At 44.1% G+C, this 21,785-nt stretch overlaps 1 long non-coding RNA gene across 2 annotated transcripts; it reads left to right on the forward strand.

Moving 5' to 3' along the window:
* The first annotated feature begins 653 nt into the window (after nucleotides 1-653).
* On the forward strand, nucleotides 654-21,781 carry LOC127360783 (uncharacterized). Of its 2 annotated transcripts, none has more exons than XR_007883914.1 (3): nucleotides 654-1,296; nucleotides 6,230-8,248; nucleotides 15,521-17,856. It is a non-coding gene; the product is annotated as an uncharacterized LOC127360783 (long non-coding RNA). The 2 variants fall into 2 exon arrangements; XR_007883913.1 differs by lacking the exon at nucleotides 654-1,296 and adding an exon at nucleotides 21,658-21,781 and having other exon boundaries at nucleotides 8,123-8,248; nucleotides 15,521-19,249.
* The last annotated feature ends 4 nt before the right edge of the window (nucleotides 21,782-21,785 follow it).

The following is a 21,785-nucleotide window of genomic DNA, read 5'->3' on the forward strand; positions in this document are numbered from 1 at the left end:
CAGATCTGCTTCAAAATTGGTCAGTATAGTCACAACATGGTGCTGAATGAACGCATTTCATTTTGTGACTGTACGTTGAAGGGCGTGTCCGTGGCGTGCCCTCAAAGTTGGCCATTTAGAACAAATGTCACTGTGATGTCATTTTTGCATTTCAGGGCTTCTATTTGAATGATCCCCTCCTACAGCTTCTATCGGATCTTCTTCAAAATTGGGCAGTCCAGTCACAACGTGGGGCTGAATGAACGCAAATTATTTGGTGACTGTACATTGAAGGGCGTGTCCGTGGAGTGCCCTCAAAGTTGGCCATTTAGAACAAATGTCACACTGTGATGTCATTTTGGCCTTTCAGGGCTTCTATTTGAATGATCTCCTCCTACACGTTCTAACGGATCTTCTTTAAAATTGGGCAGTACAGTCACAACATGGTGCTGAATGAATGCATATCATTTTGTGACTGTACGTTGAACGGCGTGTCCGTGGCGTGCCCTCAAAGTTGGCCATTTTGAAGTCTGTGGTCTTGTATTTGAACAAACAAACTCCTAGAGAATTTATCAGATCGGCTTCAAAACTTGACGGGACTCTTGAATAATCTTGCTGATTACAAGTTGTGCTATTTATGACTGTACGTTGAAGGGCGTGTCCCAGGTGTTTCGTCAAAGTTGGACATTTGGAATTCTGTGGTCTTTTTTTTCAAAGTGATGAAACACAAACACCCCTCCGCTCCCACTAGCCACATCTACAAACCATATTTCCTAGGGAGTATTGTTCGTGGAGCATAGTGGGAAACTGCTGGAAGTCACTTATTAAATTGCAAGATAAATAGGGGACTTATCAAATCGACTTCATAATTGGACAGTCTTATAAAAACAAAGTGTACATGAAGAATTGAGCTATTTGTGACTGTACGTCAAACTGCGTGCCACTGACCCCTTGTCGAATTCAGACCATTTTCCATTAAACGGTACTCATAACTTCAGTGTGCAATGTCCAATTTCCAATAAACTTCATATATTCTGTAACAGTCTCGCCCTGAACGCGTCCTCATAACATCAGCCTACGTATTACTGTCCTGCCATGAACTTGTCTACGTGACAAGATTCAGATAAAGTGAAAGCACAGCATACTGGCAACAGGAAGGAAGCGCTGCGTGGCGATACGGAGCTGATTTGGAGCAGTTTTACGTGACGTATTCGCGTTGCCGTCCGCGCTTGTTACGACGGCACGTGGCGTGGCCTCGGCGAACCCCGACCGCACGTGACGCGTTTGCGGCGCGCCCCGACGAGCGCCGGGTGCGAGGTCCCGCCCAACGCTGCTTGCAGCTTTAATTAGGGACCGAGCCAGTTCACTGAACTGGAAGGTCTCTATTGTTTTTCCTATGTTTATTATTATTCTTTTTCAGAACATTGAGCGCATTTTTCACCCCCTTACCAATTATAATATTCGCATTTTATTTGGCACATTTGTCAAGCTTCTCTAAACTCGGAGATTCTATGCAGATCAGCCACTAGGTAGGCCACTAGGTGGCGCTATTTAAAAAGATCTTGAAAGGCTAATAACTCCCGCATAGTTTGTCTCACATTCAAAAACCTTATATCCACGCGTTCGGTGAATGGAGCTGAACCTCCCCATATAGGCCACGCCCACTTCCGTCTAGATTTTTTTTTTTTCTAGAGCGCAAAATGTCCATAAATGACTTTTTGGTGTTCATCCTACACACTTTGTCCGATTCGCACGAAATTTTGCACGTAGCATCTGTGGACCGCCCTGACAACAAAAGTAATTTGAAGAATTTTGATATTTTAAAAAATAAGCGTGTTATAAAATTAGCACTTCCTGTTGATTTTTCGTCAAAAAAGGAAGTGGGGTATTTCTCCACATTTGTATGTCCGATCGACACCATGCTTGGGTACATAATTCCCCATGTCTTCCTTAGGCATCGTGCACAATTTCAGGTCATCACCACAAGGTGGCGCTCTTTCAAATGAAGGAGTTTATATCTCTACAACGGTATGTGTGATTAAGATGAAACTTGGTACGCTGCTTCCCCATGGCTCCCTGAGGCTCCCCTAAAAAGGAAAAAAATCACGCCACTAGGTGGCACTCTGGTGGCAGGGTAAATCACTGTGCACACACCATAATAGTTATGAATATGAAATTCACTGGGCACGTGTAGAGTGGTGCCTGAAGCTCACATATCAAAAATCGGGTTTGTCGTGCTTGTAGCGCCCCCTATAGGATAAAAAAACATCAGCCCCGGCGCCACGTTTCATCGATATGTACGAAACTCAATAGGCAAGTATAATGTGCCGGGGCGTACAAAAAAGCCTCTTGGACCCATACCTCAAATCCCACAGGAAGTCGGCTATTTTCATTTAAAATTTGCACTTTTGGCAGCCATTTTGTGGTCATTTTGACCTTTTGGGCTTCTTTGTGAACTAACTGATCCTAGGGAATTTATCGGATCTGCTTCAAAATTGGTCAGTACAGTCAAGACATGGTGCTGAATGAACGCATTATATTTGGTGACTGTACGTTGAAGGGCGTGTCCGTGGCGTGCCCTCAAAGTTGGCCATTTAGAACTAATGTCACATTGTGATGTCATTTTTGCATTTCAGGGCTTCTATTTGAATGATGCCCTCCTACAGCTTCTATCGGATCTTCTTCAAAATTGAACAGTCCAGTCACAACATGGTGCTGAATGAACGCATTATATTTTGTGACTGTACGGTGAAGGGCGTGTCCGTGGCGTGCCCTCAAAGTTGGCCATTTAGAACAAATGTCACACTGTGATGTCATTTTGGCCTTTCAGGGCTTCTATTTGAATGATTTCCTCTGACACGTTCTAACGGATCTTCTTCAAAATTGGGCAGTACACTCACAATATGGTGCTGAATGAACGCATTTCATTTTGTGACTGTACGTTGAAGGGCGTGTCCGTGGCCTGCCGTCAAAGTTGGCCATTTTGAAGCCCGTGGTCCTGTATTTGAACAAACAAACTCCTTGAGAATTGATCACATCTGCTTCAAAACTTGACAGTACTCTTGAATAATTTTGCGGATTACAAGTTGTGCTATTTATGACTGTACGTTGAAGGGCCTGTCCCAAGTGTCTCGTCAAAGTTGGACATTTTGAATTCTGTGGTCTTTTTTTTCAAAGTGATGAAACACAAACACCCCTCCACTCCCACTAGCCACATCTACAAACCATATTTTCTAGGGAGTATTGTTCGTGGAGCATAGTGTGAAACCGCTGGAAGTCACTTGTTAAATTGCAAGATAAATAGGGGACTTATCAAATCGACTTCAAAATTGGACAGTCATATAGAAACAAAGTGTACATGAAGAATTGAGCTATTTGTGACTGTACGTCAAACTGCGTGCCACTGACCCCTTGTCGAATTCAGATGATTTTCCATTAAGCGGTACTCATAACTTCAGTGTGCAATGTCCAATTTCCAATAAACTTCATATATTCTGTAACAGTCTCGCCCTGAACACGTCCTCATAACATCAACCTACGTATTTCAGTCCCGCCATGAACTTGTCTACGTTACAAGAATCAGATACAGTGAAACCACAGCATACTGGCCACAGGAAGGAAGCGCTGCGTGGCGATTTGGAGCTGATTTGGAGACGATTTACGTGACGTATTCGCGTTGCGGTCCGCGCTTGTTACGACGGCACGTGACGTGGCCTTGGCGAAACCCCGACCGCACGTGACGCGTTTGCGGCGCGCCCCGACGAGCGCCGGGTGCGAGGTCCCGCCCAACGCTGCTTGCAGCTTTAATTAGGGACCGAGCCAGTATGAACTGGAAGGTCCATATTGTTTTTCCTATGTTTATTCTTATTATTATTTTTCAGAACATTGAGCGCATTTTTCACCCCCTAAACATTTAGAATATTCGCATTTTATTTGGCACATTTGTCAAGCCTCATTAAACTCGGAGATTTTATGCGTCACATGCAGATCAGCCACTAGGAAGGCCACTAGGTGGCGCTACTTTTAGGCCAATTTCGATAGGCTAATAACTCCCGCATAGTTTGTCTCACATTCAAAAACCTTATATCCACGCGTTCGGTGAATGGAGCTGAACCTCCCCATATAGGCCACGCCCACTTCCGCCTAGATTTTTTTTTTTCTAGAGCGCAAAATGTCCATAAATGACTGTTTCGGGGTTCCTCCTACACACTTTGTCCGATTTGCACGAAATTTTGCACGTAGCATCTGTGGACCGCCCTGACAACAAAAGTAATTTGAACATTTTTGATATTTTAAAAAATAAGGAAGTTATAAAATTAGCACTTCCTGTTGATTTTTCGTCAAAAAAGGAAGTGGGGTATTTCTCCACGTTGGTATGTCCGATTTACACCAACCTTGGGTCCATAGTTCCCCATGTCTTCCTTAGGCATCGTGCACAATTTCAGGTCATCACCACAAGGTGGCGCTCTTTAAAATGAAGGAGTTTATATCTCTACAACGGTATGTGTGATTAAAATGAAACTTGGTACGCTGCTTCCCCATGGCTCCCTGAGGCTCCCCTAAAAAGGAAAAAAATCACGCCACTAGGTGGCACTCTGGTGGCAGGGTAAATCACTGTGCACACACCATAATAGTTATGAATATGAAATTCACTGGGCACGTGTAGAGTGGTGCCTGAAGCTCACATACCAAAAATCGGGTTTGTCGTGCTTGTAGCGCCCCCTATAGGATAAAAAATACATCAGCCCCGGCGCCACGTTTCATCAATATGTACGAAACTCAATAGGCATGTATAATGTGCCGGGGCGTACAAAAAAGCCTCTTGGACCCATACCTCAAATCCCACAGGAAGTCGGCTATTTTCATTTAAAATTTGCACTTTTGGCAGCCATTTTGTGGTCATTTTGACCTTTTGGGCTTATTTGTGAACTAACTGATCCTAGGGAATTTATCGGATCTGCTTCAAAATTGGTCAGTACAGTCAAAACATGGTGCTGAATGAACGCATTATATTTGGTGACTGTACGTTGAAGGGCGTGTCCGTGGCGTGCCCTCAAAGTTGGCCATTTTGAACAAATGTCACACTGTGATGTCATTTTTGCATTTCAGGGCTTCTATTTGAATGATGCCCTCCTACAGATTCTATCGGATCTTCTTCAAAATTGGGCAGTCCAGTCACAACATGGTGCTGAATGAACGCTTTATATTTTGTGACTGTACATTGAAGGGCGTGTCTGTGGCGTGCCCTCAAAGTTGGCCATTTTGAACAAATGTCACACTGTGATGTCATTTTGGCCTTTCAGGGCTTCTATTTGAATGATCTCCTCCTACAGGTTCTATCGGATCTTCTTCAAAATTGGGCAGTACAGTCACAACATGGTGCTGAATGAACGCATTTCATTTTGTTACTGTACGTTGAAGGGGCGTGACCGTGGCCTGCCGCCAAAGTTGGCCATTTTGAAGCCTGTGGTCCTGTATTTGAATAAACAAACTCCTTGAGAATTGATCAGATCTGCTTCAAAACTTGACAGTACTCTTGAATAATCTTGCTGATTACAAGTTGTGCTATTTATGACTGTACGTTGAAGGGCGTGTCCCTGGTGTCTCGTCCAAGTTGGCCATTTTGAATTCTGTGGTCTTTTTTTTCAAAGTGATGAAACACAAACACCCCTCCGCTCCCACTAGACACATCTACAAACCATATTTCCTAGGGAGTATTGTTCGTGGAGCATAGTGGGAAACCGCTGGAAGTCACTTATTAAATTGCAAGATAAATAGGGGACTTATCAAATCGACTTCAAAATTGGACAGTCTTATAAAAACAAAGTGTACATGAAGAATTGAGCTATTTGTAACTGTACGTCAAACTGCGTGCCACGGACCCCTTGTCGAATTCAGACCATTTTCCATTAAACGGTACTCATAACTTCAGTGTGCAATGTCCAATTTCCAATAAACTTCATATATTCTGTAACAGTCTCGCCCTAAACGCGTCCTCATTGCATCAGCCTACGTATTACAGTCCCGCCCTGAACTTGTCTACGTGACAAGATTCAGATAAAGTGAAAGCACAGCATACTGGCCACAGGAAGGAAGCGCTGCGTGGCGATACGGAGCTGATTTGGAGCAGATTTACGTGACGTGTTCGCGTTGCGGTCCGCGCTTGTTACGACGGCACGTGCGTGGCCTCGGCGCACCCCGACCGCACGTGACGCGTTTGCGGCCCGCCCCGACGAGCGCCGGGTGCGAGGTCCCGCCCAACGCTGCTTGCAGCTTTAATTAGGGACCGAGCCAGTATGAACTGGAAGGTCTCTATTGTTTTTCCTTCGTTTATTATTATTATTATTATTATTATTATTATTTTTAGGATCTTTGAGCGCATTTTTCACCCCCTAATCATTTAAAATATTGGCATTTTATTTGGCACATTTGTCAAGCCTCATTTAAATTGGAGATTCTATGCGTCACATGCAGGTCAGCCACTAGGAAGGCCACTAGGTGGCGCTGTTTGTAGGCCAATTTCGTTACGCTAATAACTCCCGCATAGTTTGTCTCACATTCAAAAACCTTATATCCACGCGTTCGGTGAATGGAGCTGAACCTCCCCATATAGGCCACGCCCACTTCCGCCATGATTTTTTTTTTTTCTAGAGCGCAAAATGTCCATAAATCACTTTTTCGTGTTCCTCCTACACACTTTGTCCGATGCGCACGAAACTTTGCACGTTTCATCTGTGGACCGTCCTGACAACAAAAGTAATTTGAAGAATTTTGATATTAAAAAACATAAGGAAGTTATACAATTAGCACTTCCTGTTGATTTTTCGTCAAAAAAGGAAGTGGGGTATTTCTCCACGTTGGTATGTCCGATTTACACCAACCTTGGGTCAATAGTTCCCCATGTCTTCATTATGTATCGTGCACAATTTCAGGTCATCACCACTAGGTGGCGCTCTTTAAAATGAAGGAGTTTATATCTCTGCATCGGCAAGTGTGATTAAGATGAAACTTGGTACGCTGCTTCCCCATGGCTCCCTGAGGCTCACCTAAAAAGGACAAAAAAAATACGCCACTAGGTGGTGCTCTTTTGGCATGATGAATCACTCGTAATAGTTATGAATATGAAATTCACAGGGTACGTGTAGAGTGGTGCCTGAAGCTCACATACCAAAAATCCTGTTTGTCCTGCTTGTAGCGCCCCCTACAGGATAAAAAAACATCAGCCCCGGCGCCACGTTTCACCGACATGTACGAAACTCAATAGGCATGTATAATGTGCCGGGGCGTAAAAAAAAGCCTCTTGGACCCATACCTCAAATCCCACAGGAAGTCGGCTATTTTCATTTAAAATTTGCACTTTTGGCGGCCATTTTGTGCTCATTTTGACTCTTTGGGCTTGTTTTAGAACTAACTGCTCCTAGGGAATTTATCAGATCTGCTTCAAAATTGGTCAGTACAGTCAAAACATGGTTCTGAATGAACGCATTATATTTTGTGAGTGTACGTTGAAGGGCGTGTCCGTGGCGTGCCCTCAAAGTTGGCCATTTAGAACAAATGTCACTGTGATGTCATTTTTGCATTTCAGGGCTTCTATTTGAATGATCCCCTCCTACAGCTTCTATCGGATCTTCTTCAAAATTGGGCAGTCCAGTCACAACATGGGGCTGAATGAACACATAATATTTGGTGACTGTACGTTGAAGGGCGTGTCCGTGGCGTGCCCTCAAAGTTGGCCATTTAGAACAAATGTCACACTGTGATGTCATTTTGGCCTTTCAGGGCTTCTATTTGAATGATTTCCTCTGACACGTTCTAACGGATCTTCTTCAAAATTGGGCAGTACACTCACAATATGGTGCTGAATGAACGCATTATATTTGGTGACTGTACGTTGAAGGGCGTGTCCGTGGCGTGCCCTCAAAGTTGGCCATTTAGAACAAATGTCACACTGTGATGTCATTTTGGCCTTTCAGGGCTTCTATTTGAATGATTTCCTCTGACACGTTCTAACGGATCTTCTTCAAAATTGGGCAGTACAGTCACAACATGGTGCTGAATGAACGCATTTCATTTTGTGACTGTACGTTGAAGGGCGTGTCCGTGGCGTGCCGTCAAAGGTGGCCATTTTGAAGCCCGTGGTCCTGTATTTGAACAAACAAACTCCTTGAGACTTTATCAGATCTGCTTCAAAACTTGACAGTACTCTTGAATAATCTTGCTGATTACAAGTTGTGCTATTTATGACTGTACGTTGAAGGGCGTGTCACAGGTGTCTCGTCAAAGTTGGACATTTTAAATTCTGTGGTCTTTTTTTTTCAAAGTGATGAAACACAAACACCCCTCCGCTCCCACTAGCCACATCTACAAACCATATTTCCTAGGGAGTATTGTTCGTGGAGCATAGTGTGAAACCGCTGGAAGTCACTTATTAAATTGCGAGATAAATAGGGGACTTATCAAATCGACTTCAAAATTGGACAGTCTTATAAAAACAAAGTGTACATGAAGAATTGAGCTATTTGTGGCTGTACGTCAAACTGCGTGCCACTGACCCCTTATCAAATTCTGATGATTTTCCATTAAGCGGTACTCGTAACTTCAGTGTGCAATGTCCAATTTCCAATAAACTTCATATATTCTGTAACAGTCTCGCCCTGAACACGTCCTCATAACATCAGCCTACGTATTACAGTCCAGCCCTGAACTTGTCTACGTGACAAGATTCAGATAAAGTGAAAGCACAGCATACTGGCACCAGGAAGGAAGCGCTGCGTGGCGATACGGAGCTGATTTGGAGCAGATTTACGTGACGTATTCGCGTTGCGGTACGCGCTTGTAACGACAGCACGTGCGTGGCCTCGGCGCACCCCGACCGCACGTGACGTGTTTGCGGCGCCCCGACGAGCGCCGGGTGCGAGGTCCCGCCCAACGCTGCTTGCAGCTTTAATTAGGGACCGAGCCAGTATGAACTGGAAGGTCTCTATTGTTTTTCCTTCGTTTATTATTATTATTATTATTATTATTATTTTTAGGATCTTTGAGCGCATTTTTCACCCCCTAATCATTTAAAATATTGGCATTTTATTTGGCACATTTGTCAAGCCTCATTTAAATTGGAGATTCTATGCGTCACATGCAGGTCAGCCACTAGGAAGGCCACTAGGTGGCGCTGTTTGTAGGCCAATTTCGTTACGCTAATAACTCCCGCATAGTTTGTCTCACATTCAAAAACCTTATATCCACGCGTTCGGTGAATGGAGCTGAACCTCCCCATATAGGCCACGCCCACTTCCGCCTAGATTTTTTTTTTTCTAGAGCGCAAAATGTCCATAAATCACTTTTTCGTGTTCCTCCTACACACTTTGTCCGATGCGCACGAAACTTTGCACGTTTCATCTGTGGACCGTCCTGACAACAAAAGTAATTTGAAGAATTTTGATATTAAAAAACATAAGGAAGTTATACAATTAGCACTTCCTGTTGATTTTTCGTCAAAAAGGAAGTGGGGTATTTCTCCACGTTGGTATGTCCGATTTACACCAACCTTGGGTCAATAGTTCCCCATGTCTTCATTATGTATCGTGCACAATTTCAGGTCATCACCACTAGGTGGCGCTCTTTAAAATGAAGGAGTTTATATCTCTGCATCGGCAAGTGTGATTAAGATGAAACTTGGTACGCTGCTTCCCCATGGCTCCCTGAGGCTCACCTAAAAAGGACAAAAAAATACGCCACTAGGTGGTGCTCTTTTGGCATGATGAATCACTCGTAATAGTTATGAATATGAAATTCACAGGGTACGTGTAGAGTGGTGCCTGAAGCTCACATACCAAAAATCCTGTTTGTCCTGCTTGTAGCGCCCCCTACAGGATAAAAAAACATCAGCCCCGGCGCCACGTTTCACCGACATGTACGAAACTCAATAGGCATGTATAATGTGCCGGGGCGTACAAAAAAGCCTCTTGGACCCATACCTCAAATCCCACAGGAAGTCGGCTATTTTCATTTAAAATTTGCACTTTTGGCGGCCATTTTGTGGTCATTTTGACTCTTTGGGCTTGTTTTAGAACTAACTGCTCCTAGGGAATTTATCAGATCTGCTTCAAAAATTGGTCAGTACAGTCAAAACATGGTGCTGAATGAACGCATTATATTTTGTGACTGTACGTTGAAGGGCGTGTCCGTGGCGTGCCCTCAAAGTTGGCCATTTAGAACAAATGTCACTGTGATGTCATTTTTGCATTTCAGGGCTTCTATTTGAATGATCCCCTCCTACAGCTTCTATCAGATCTTCTTCAAAATTGGGCAGTCCAGTCACAACATGGGGCTGAATGAACGCAAATTATTTGGTGACTGTACGTTGAAGGGCGTGTCCGTGGCGTGCCCTCAAAGTTGGCCATTTAGAACAAATGTCACACTGTGATGTCATTTTGGCCTTTCAGGGCTTCTATTTGAATGATTTCCTCTGACACGTTCTAACGGATCTTCTTCAAAATTGGGCAGTACAGTCACAACGTGGTGCTGAATGAAAGCAATATATTTTGTGACTGTACGTTGAAGGGCGTGTCCGTGGCGTGCCCTCAAAGTTGGCCATTTAGAACAAATGTCACACTGTGATGTCATTTTGGCCTTTCAGGGCTTCTATTTGAATGATTTACTCTGACACGTTCTAACGGATCTTCTTCAAAATTGGGCAGTACAGTCACAACATGGTGCTGAATGAACGCATTTCATTTTTTGACTGTACGTTGAAGGGCGTGTCCGTGGCCTGCCGTCAAAGTTGGCCATTTTGAAGCCCGTGGTCCTGTATTTGAACAAACAAACTCCTTGAGAATTGATCAGATCTGCTTCAAAACTTTATAGGACTCTTGAATAATCTTGCTGATTACAAGTTGTGCTATTTATGACTGGACGTTGAAGGGCGTGTCCGTGGCGTGCCGTCAAAGGTGGCCATTTTGAAGCCCGTGGTCCTGTATTTGAACAAACAAACTCCTTGAGAATTGATCAGATCTGCTTCAAAACTTGACAGTACTCTTGAATAATCTTGCTGATTACAAGTTGTGCTATTTATGACTGTACGTTGAAGGGCATGTCCCAGGTGTCTCGTCAAAGTTGCACATTTTGAATTCTGTGGTCTTTTTTTTCAAAGTGATGAAACACAAACACCCCTCCGCTCCCACTAGCCACATCTACAAACCATATTTCCTAGGGAGTATTGTTCGTGGAGCATAGTGTGAAACCGCTGGAAGTCACTTATTAAATTGCAAGATAAATAGGGGACTTATCAAATCGACTTCAAAATTGGACAGTCTTATAAAAACAAAGTGTACATGAAGAATTGAGCTATTTGTGACTGTACGTCAAACTGCGTGCCACTGACCCCTTGTCGAATTCAGATGATTTTCCATTAAGCGGTACTCATAACTTCAGTGTGCAATGTCCAATTTCCAATACACTTCATATATTCTGTAACAGTCTCGACCTGAACGCGTCCTCATAACATCAGCCTACGTATTACAGGCCCGCCCTGAACTTGTCTACGTGACAAGATTCAGATAAAGTGAAAGCACAGCATACTGGCAACAGGAAGGAAGCGCTGCGTGGCGATACGGAGCTGATTTGGAGCAGATTTACGTGACGTATTCGCGTTGCGGTACGCGCTTGTTACGACGACACGTGGCGTGGCCTCGGCGCACCCCGACCGCACGTGACGCGTTTGCGGCGCGCCCCGACGAGCGCCGGGTGCGAGGTCCCGCCCAACGCTGCTTGCAGCTTTAATTAGGGACCGAGCCAGTATGAACTGGAAGGTCTCTATTGTTTTTCCTTCGTTTATTATTATTATTATTATTATTATTTTTAGCGACTTTGCTCGCATTTTTCACCCCCTAATCATTTAAAATATTGGCATTTTATTTGGCACATTTGTCAAGCCTCATTTAAATTGGAGATTCTATGCGTCACATGCAGGTCAGCCACTAGGAAGGCCACTAGGTGGCGCTGTTTGTAGGCCAATTTCGTTACGCTAATAACTCCCGCATAGTTTGTCTCACATTCAAAAACCTTATATCCACGCGTTCGGTGAATGGAGCTGAACCTCCCCATATAGGCCACGCCCACTTCCGCCTAGATTTTTTTTTTTTCTAGAGCGCAAAATGTCCATAAATCACTTTTTCGTGTTCCTCCTACACACTTTTTCCGATGCGCACGAAACTTTGCACGTTTCATCTGTGGACCGTCCTGACAACAAAAGTAATTTGAAGAATTTTGATATTATAAGACATAAGGAAGTTATACAATTAGCACTTCCTGTTGATTTTTCGTCAAAAAAGGAAGTGGGGTATTTCTCCACGTTGGTATGTCCGATTTACACCAACCTTGGGTCAATAGTTCCCCATGTCTTCATTATGTATCGTGCACAATTTCAGGTCATCACCACTAGGTGGCGCTCTTTAAAATGAAGGAGTTTATATCTCTGCATCGGCAAGTGTGATTAAGATGAAACTTGGTACGCTGCTTCCCCATGGCTCCCTGAGGCTCACCTAAAAAGGACAAAAAAAATACACCACTAGGTGGTGCTCTTTTGGCATGATAAATCACTCGTAATAGTTATGAATATGAAATTCACAGGGTACGTGTAGAGTGGTGCCTGAAGCTCACATACCAAAAATCCTGTTTGTCCTGCTTGTAGCGCCCCCTACAGGATAAAAAAACATCAGCCCCGGCGCCACGTTTCACCGACATGTACGAAACTCAATAGGCATGTATAATGTGCCGGGGCGTACAAAAAAGCCTCTTGGACCCATACCTCAAATCCCACAGGAAGTCGGCTATTTTCATTTAAAATTTGCACTTTTGGCGGCCATTTTGTGGTCATTTTGACTCTTTGGGCTTGTTTTAGAACTAACTGCTCCTAGGGAATTTATCAGATCTGCTTCAAAATTGGTCAGTACAGTCAAAACATGGTGCTGAATGAACGCATTATATTTTGTGACTGTACGTTGAAGGGCGTGTCCGTGGCGTGCCCTCAAAGTCGGCCATTTAGAACAAATGTCACTGTGATGTCATTTTTGCATTTCAGGGCTTCTATTTGAATGATCTGCTCCTACACTTTCTAACGGATCTTCTTCAAAATTGGGCAGTACAGTCACAACATGGTGCTGAATGAACGCATTTCATTTTGTGACTGTACGTTGAAGGGCGTGTCCGTGGCCTGCCGTCAAAGTTGGCCATTTTGAAGCCCGTGGTCCTGTATTTGAACAAACAAACTCCTTGAGAATTGATCAGATCTGCTTCAAAACTTGACAGTACTCTTGAATAATCTTGCTGATTACAAGTTGTGCTATTTATGACTGTACGTTGAAGGGCGTGTCCCAGGTGTCTCGTCAAAGTTGGACATTTTGAATTCTGTGGTCTTTTTTTTCAAAGTGATGAAACACAAACACCCCTCCACTCCCACTAGCCACATCTACAAACCATATTTCCTAGGGAGTATTGTTCGTGGAGCATAGTGGGAAACCGCTATAATTGGACAGTCTTATAAAAACAAAGTGTACATGAAGAATTGAGCTATTTGTGACTGTACGTCAAACCGCGTGCCACTGACCCCTTGTCGAATTCAGACCATTTTCCATGAAACGGTACTCGTAACTTCAGTGTGCAATGTCCAATTTCCAATAAACTTCATATATTCTGTAACAGTCTCGCCCTGAACGCGTCCTCATAACATCAGCCTACGTATTACTGTCCCGCCATGAACTTGTCTACGTGACAAGATTCAGATAAAGTGAAAGCACAGCATACTGGCACCAGGAAGGAAGCGCTGCGTGGCGATACGGAGCTGATTTGGAGCAGATTTACGTGACGTATTCGCGTTGCGGTACGCGCTTGTTACGACGGCACGTGCGTGGCCTCGGCGCACCCCGACCGCACGTGACGCGTTTGCGGCCCGCCCCGACGAGCGCCGGGTGCGAGGTCCCGCCCAACGCTGCTTGCAGCTTTAATTATTATTATTATTATTATTTTTAGCGACTTTGCTCGCATTTTTCACCCCCTTAACAATTATAATATTCGCATTTTATTTGGCACATTTGTCAAGCCTCATTTAAATTGGAGATTCTATGCGTCACATGCAGGTCAGCCACTAGGAAGGCCACTAGGTGGCGCTATTTGTAGGCCAATTTCGATACGCTAATAACTCCCGCATAGTTTGTCTCACATTCAAAAACCTTATATCCACGCGTTCAGTGAATGGAGCTGAACCTCCCCATATAGGCCACGCCCACTTCCGCCATGATTTTTTTTTTTCTAGAGCGCAAAATGTCCATAAATCACTTTTTCGTGTTCCTCCTACACATTTTTTCCAATGCGCACGAAACTTTGCACGTTTCATCTATGGACCGTCCTGACAACAAAAGTAATTTGAAGAATTTTGATATTATAAAACATAAGGAAGTTATACAATTAGCACTTCCTGTTGATTTTTCGTCAAAAAAGGAAGTGGGGTATTTCTCCACATTGGTATGTCCGATTTACACCAACCTTGGGTCCATAGTTCCCCATGTCTTCCTTAAGCATCGTGCACAATTTCAGGTCATCACCACAAGGTGGCGCTCTTTAAAATGAAGGAGTTTATAGCTCTACAACGGTATGCGTGATTAAGATGAAACTTGGTACGCTGCTTCCCCATGGCTCCCTGAGGCTCACTTAAAAAGGACAAAAAAATACGCCACTAGGTGGTGCTCTTTTGGCATGATAAATCACTCGTAATAGTTATGAATATGAAATTCACAGGGTACGTGTAGAGTGGTGCCTGAAGCTCACATACCAAAAATCCTGTTTGTCCTGCTTGTAGCGCCCCCTACAGGATAAAAAAAACATCAGCCCCGGCGCCACGTTTCACTGACATGTACGAAACTCAATAGGCATGTATAATGTGCCGGGGCGTACAAAAAAGCCTCTTGGACCCATACCTCAAATCCCACAGGAAGTCGGCTATTTTCATTTAAAATTTGCACTTTTGGCGGCCATTTTGTGGTCATTTTGACTCTTTGGGCTTGTTTTAGAACTAACTGCTCCTAGGGAATTTATCAGATCTGCTTCAAAATTGGTCAGTACAGTCAAAACATGGTGCTGAATGAACGCATTATATTTTGTGGCTGTACGTTGAAGGGCGTGTCCGTGGCGTGCCCTCAAAGTTGGCCATTTAGAACAAATGTCACACTGTGATGTCATTTTGGCCTTTCAGGGCTTCTATTTGAATGATTTCCTCTGACATGTTCTAACGGATCTTCTTCAAAATTGGGCAGTACAGTCACAACATGGTGCTGAATGAACGCATTTAATTTTGTGACTGTACGTTGAAGGGGCGTGTCCGTGGCCTGCCGTCAAAGTTGGCCATTTTGAAGCCAGTGGTCCTGTATTTGAACAAACAAACTCCTTGAGACTTTATCAGATCTGCTTCAAAACTTGACGGGACTCTTGAATAATCTTGCTGATTACAAGTTGTGCTATTTATGACTGTACGTTGAAGGGCGTGTCCCAGGTGTCTCGTCAAAGTTGGACATTTTGAATTCTGTGGTCTTTTTTTTCAAAGTGATGAAACACAAACACCCCTCCGCTCCCACTAGCCACATCTACAAATCATATTTCCTAGGGAGTATTGTTCGTGGAGCATAGTGTGAAACCGCTGGAAGTCACTTATTAAAGTGCAAGATAAATAGGGGACTTATCAAATCGTCTTCAAAATTGGACAGTCTTATAAAAACAAAGTGTACATGAAGAATTGAGCTATTTGTGACTGTACGTCAAACTGCGTGCCACTGACCCCTTGTCGAATTCAGACCATTTTCCATTAAACGGTACTCGTAACTTCAGTGTGCAATGTCCAATCTCCAATAAACTTCATATATTCTGTAACAGTCTCGCCCTGAACGCGTCCTCATAACATCAGCCTACGTATTTCAGTCCCGCCATGAACTTGTCTACGTTACAAGATTCAGATACAGTGAAAGCACAGCATACTGGCAAAAGGAAGGAAGCGCTGCGTGGCGATACGGAGCTGATTTGGAGCAGTTTTACGTGACGTATTCGCGTTGCCGTCCGCGCTTGTTACGACGGCACGTGGCGTGGCCTCGGCGAACCCCGACCGCACGTGACGCGTTTGCGGCGTGCCCCGACGAGCGCCGGGTGCGAGGTCCCGCCCAACGCTGCTTGCAGCTTTAATTCTTATTATTATTTTTCAGAACATTGAGCGCATTTTTCACCCCCTAAACATTTCGAATATTCGCATTTTATTTGGCACATTTGTCAAGCCTCATTAAACTCGGAGATTTTATGCGTCACATGCAGATCAGCCACTAGGAAGGCCACTAGGTGGCGCTACTTTTAGGCCAATTTCGATACGCTAATAACTCCCGCATAGTTTGTCTCACATTCAAAAACCTTATATCCACGCGTTCGGTGAATGGAGCTGAACCTCCCCATATAGGCCACGCCCACTTCCGCCTAGATTTTTTTTTTTCTAGAGCGCAAAATGTCCATAAATGTCTGTTTCGTGTTCCTCCTACACACTTTGTCCGATTTGCACGAAATTTTGCACGTAGCATCTGTGGACCGCCCTGACAACAAAAGTAATTTGAACATTTTTGATATTTTAAAAAATAAGGAAGTTATAAAATTAGCACTTCCTGTTGATTTTTCGTCAAAAAAGGAAGTGGACCATTTCTCCACATTGGTATGTCCGATTTACACCAAGCTTGGGTCCATAGTTCCCCATGTCTTCCTTAGGCATCGTGCACAATTTCAGGTCATCACCACAAGGTGGCGCTCTTTCAAATGAAGGAGTTTATAGCTCTACAACGGTATGTGTGATTAGGATAAAACTTGGTACGCTGCTTCCCCATGGCTCCCTGAGGCTCCCCTAAAAAGGAAAAAAAATCACGCCACTAGGTGGCACTCTGGTGGCAGGGTAAATCACTGTGCGGATACTGTAATAGTTATGAATATGTAATTCACAGAGCACGTGTAGAGTGGTGCCTGAAGCTGACATACCAAAAATCGGGTTTCTCGTGCTTGTAGCGCCCCCTACAGGTTAAAAAAACATCAGCCCCGGCGCCACGTTTCACCGATATGTACGAAACTCAATAGGCATGTATAATGTGCCGGGGCGTACAAAAAAGCCTCTTGGACCCATACCTCAAATCCCACAGGAAGTCGGCTATTTTCATTGAAAATTTGCACTTTTGGCAGCCATTTTGTGGTCATTTTGACTCTTTGGGCTTGTTTTAGAACTAACTGCTCCTAGGGAATTTATCGGATCTGCTTCAAAATTGGTCAGTACAGTCACAACATGGTGCTGAATGAACGCATTATATTTGGTGACTGTACGTTGAAGGGCGTGTCCGTGGCGTGCCCTCAAAGTTGGCCATTTTGAACAAATGTCACACTGTGATGTCATTTTTGCATTTCAGGGCTTCTATTTGAATGATGCCCTCCTACAGCTTCTATCGGATCTTCTTCAAAATTGGGCAGTCCAGTCACAACATGGTGCTGAATGAACGCATTATATTTTGTGACTGTACATTGAAGGGCGTGTCCGTGGCGTGCCCTCAAAGTTGGCCATTTTGAACAAATGTCACACTGTGATGTAATTTTGGCCTTTCAGGGCTTCTATTTGAATGATCTCCTCCTACAGGTTCTATCGGATCTTCTTCAAAATTGGGCAGTACAGTCACAACATGCTGGTGAATGAACGCATTTCATTTTGTGACTGTACGTTGAAGGGCGTGTCCGTGGCGTGCAGTCAAAGGCGGCCATTTTGAAGCCCGTGGTCCTGTATTTGAACAAACAAACTCCTTGAGACTTTATCAGACCTGCTTCAAAACTTGACAGTACTCTTGAATAATCTTGCTGATTACAAGTTGTGCTATTTATGACTGTACGTTGAAGGGCGTGTCCCAGGTGTCTCGTCAAAGTTGGACATTTTGAATTCTGTGGTCTTTTTTTTCAGTGATGAAACACAAACACCCCTCCGCTCCCACTAGCCACATCTAAAAACCATATTTCCTAGGGAGTATTGTTCGTGGAGCATAGTGTGAAACTGCTGGAAGTCACTTATTAAATTGCAAGATAAATAGGGGACTTATCAAATCGACTTCAAAATTGGACAGTCTTATAAAAACAAAGTGTACATGAAGAATTGAGCTATTTGTGACTGTACGTCAAACTGCGTGCCACTGACCCCTTGTCGTATTCAGATGATTTTCCATTAAGCGGTACTCGTAACTTCAGTGTGCAATGTCCAATTTCCAATAAACTTCATATATTCTGTAACAGTCTCCCCCTGAACGCGTCCTCATAACATCAGCCTACGTATTACAGTCCCGCCATGAACTTGTCTACGTGACAAGATTCAGATAAAGTGAAAGCACAGCATACTGGCAACAGGAAGGAAGCGCTGCGTGGCGATACGGAGCTGATTTGGAGCAGATTTACGTGACGTATTCGCGTTGCGGTACGCGCTTGTAACGACAGCACGTGCGTGGCCTCGGCGCACCCCGACCGCACGTGACGTGTTTGCGGCGCCCCGACGAGCGCCGGGTGCGAGGTCCCGCCCAACGCTGCTTGCAGCTTTAATTAGGGACCGAGCCAGTATGAACTGGAAGGTCCATATTGTTTTTCCTATGTTTATTCTTATTATTATTTTTCAGAACATTGAGCGCATTTTTCACCCCCTAAACATTTCGAATATTCGCATTTTATTTGGCACATTTGTCAAGCCTCATTAAACTCGGAGATTTTATGCGTCACATGCAGATCAGCCACTAGGAAGGCCACTAGGTGGCGCTACTTTTAGGCCAATTTCGATACGCTAATAACTCCCGCATAGTTTGTCTCACATTCAAAAACCTTATATCCACGCGTTCGGTGAATGGAGCTGAACCTCCCCATATAGGCCACGCCCACTTCCGCCTAGATTTTTTTTTTTCTAGAGCGCAAAATGTCCATAAATGTCTGTTTCGTGTTCCTCCTACACACTTTGTCCGATTTGCACGAAATTTTGCACGTAGCATCTGTGGACCGCCCTGACAACAAAAGTAATTTGAACATTTTTGATATTTTAAAAAATAAGGAAGTTATAAAATTAGCACTTCCTGTTGATTTTTCGTCAAAAAAGGAAGTGGACCATTTCTCCACATTGGTATGTCCGATTTACACCAAGCTTGGGTCCATAGTTCCCCATGTCTTCCTTAGGCATCGTGCACAATTTCAGGTCATCACCACAAGGTGGCGCTCTTTCAAATGAAGGAGTTTATAGCTCTACAACGGTATGTGTGATTAGGATAAAACTTGGTACGCTGCTTCCCCCATGGCTCCCTGAGGCTCCCCTAAAAAGGAAAAAAATCACGCCACTAGGTGGCACTCTGGTGGCAGGGTAAATCACTGTGCGGATACTGTAATAGTTATGAATATGTAATTCACAGAGCACGTGTAGAGTGGTGCCTGAAGCTGACATACCAAAAATCGGGTTTCTCGTGCTTGTAGCGCCCCCTACAGGTTAAAAAAACATCAGCCCCGGCGCCACGTTTCACCGATATGTACGAAACTCAATAGGCATGTATAATGTGCCGGGGCGTACAAAAAAGCCTCTTGGACCCATACCTCAAATCCCACAGGAAGTCGGCTATTTTCATTGAAAATTTGCACTTTTGGCAGCCATTTTGTGGTCATTTTGACTCTTTGGGCTTGTTTTAGAACTAACTGCTCCTAGGGAATTTATCGGATCTGCTTCAAAATTGGTCAGTACAGTCACAACATGGTGCTGAATGAACGCATTATATTTGGTGACTGTACGTTGAAGGGCGTGTCCGTGGCGTGCCCTCAAAGTTGGCCATTTTGAACAAATGTCACACTGTGATGTCATTTTTGCATTTCAGAACTTCTATTTGAATGATGCCCTCCTACAGCTTCTATCGGATCTGCTTCAAAATTGGGCAGTCCAGTCACAACATGGGGCTGAATGAACGCATTATATTTTGTGACTGTACATTGAAGGGCGTGTCCGTGGCGTGCCCTCAAAGTTGGCCATTTAGAACAAATGTCACACTGTGATGTCATTTTGGCCTTTCAGGGCTTCTATATGAATGTTCTGCTCCTACACGTTCTAACGGATCTTCTTCAAAATTGGGCAGTACAGTCACAACATGGTGCTGAATGAACGCATTTCATTTTGTGACTGTACGTTGAAGGGCGTGTCCGTGGCGTGCCGTCAAAGGTGGCCATTTTGAAGCCCGTGGTCCTGTATTTGAACAAACAAAGTCCTTGAGACTTTATCAGATCTGCTTCAAAACTTGACAGTACTCTTGAATAATCTTGCTGATTACAAGTTGTGCTATTTATGACTGTACGTTGAAGGGCGTGTCCCAGGTGTCTCGTCAAAGTTGGACATTTTGAATTCTGTGGTCTTTTTTTCAAAGTGATGAAACACAAACACCCCTCCGCTCCCACTAGCCACATCTACAAACCATATTTCCTAGGGAGTATTGTTCGTGGAGCATAGTGTGAAACCGCTGGAAGTCACTTATTAAATTGCAAGATAAATAGGGGACTTATCAAATCGTCTTCAAAATTGGACAGTCTTATAAAACAAAGTGTTCATGAAGAATTGAGCTATTTGTGACTGTACGTCAAACTGCGTGCCACTGACCCCTTGTCGAATTCAGATGATTTTCCATTAAGCGGTACTCGTAACTTCAGTGTGCAATGTCCAATTTCCAATAAACTTCATATATTCTGTAACAGTCTCGCCCTGAACGCGTCCTCATAACATCAGCCTACGTATTACAGTCCCGCCCTGAACTTGTCTACGTGACAAGATTCAGATAAAGTGAAAGCACAGCATACTGGCACCAGGAAGGAAGCGCTGCGTGGCGATACGGAGCTGATTTGGAGCAGATTTACGTGACGTGTTCGCGTTGCGGTTCGCGCTTCTTACGAAGGCACGTGCGTGGCCTCGGCGCACCCCGACCGCACGTGACGCGTTTGCGGCGCCCCGACGAGCGCCGGGTGCGAGGTCCCGCCCAACGCTGCTTGCAGCTTTAATTATTATTATTATTTTTAGGCCACTTTAACTGCGATTTTGAGCCTTGCGCATTTACACACTCTCAATTTTATTTGGCAGATTTGTGAAGCCTCATTTAACTTAGAGATTCTATGCGTCACATGCGGATCAGCCAGTAGGTAGGACTCTAGGTGGCGCTGTTTCGGCCGATTTTGAAAGGCTAATAACTCCCGCATAGTTTGTCTCACATTCAAAAACCTTATATCCACGCGTTCGGTGAATGGGGCTGAACCTCCCCATATAGGCCACGCCCACTTCCGCCTAATATTTTTTTTTCTAGAGCGCAAAATGTCCATAAATCACTTTTTCGTGTTCCTCCTACACACTTTGTCCGATGCGCACGAAACTTTGCACGTTTCATCTGTGGACCGTCCTGACAACAAAAGTAATTTGAAGAATTTTGATATTATAAAACATAAGGAAGTTATAAAATTAGCACTTCCTGTTGATTTTTCGTCAAAAAGGAAGTGGGGTATTTCTCCACGTTGGTATGTCCGATTTACACCACCCTTGGGTCCATAGTTCCCCATGTCTTCCTTAAGCATCGTGCACAATTTCAGGTCATCACCACAAGGTGGCGCTCTTTAAAATGAAGGAGTTTATAGCTCTACAACGGTATGTGTGATTAAGATGAAACTTTGTATGCTGCTTCCCCATGGCTCCCTGAGGCTCACCTAAAAAGGAAAAA

Source organism: Dicentrarchus labrax, unplaced genomic scaffold (assembly GCF_905237075.1).
Source record: "Dicentrarchus labrax unplaced genomic scaffold, dlabrax2021, whole genome shotgun sequence".
In the NCBI taxonomy this organism is placed as follows: Eukaryota; Metazoa; Chordata; class Actinopteri; family Moronidae; genus Dicentrarchus; species Dicentrarchus labrax.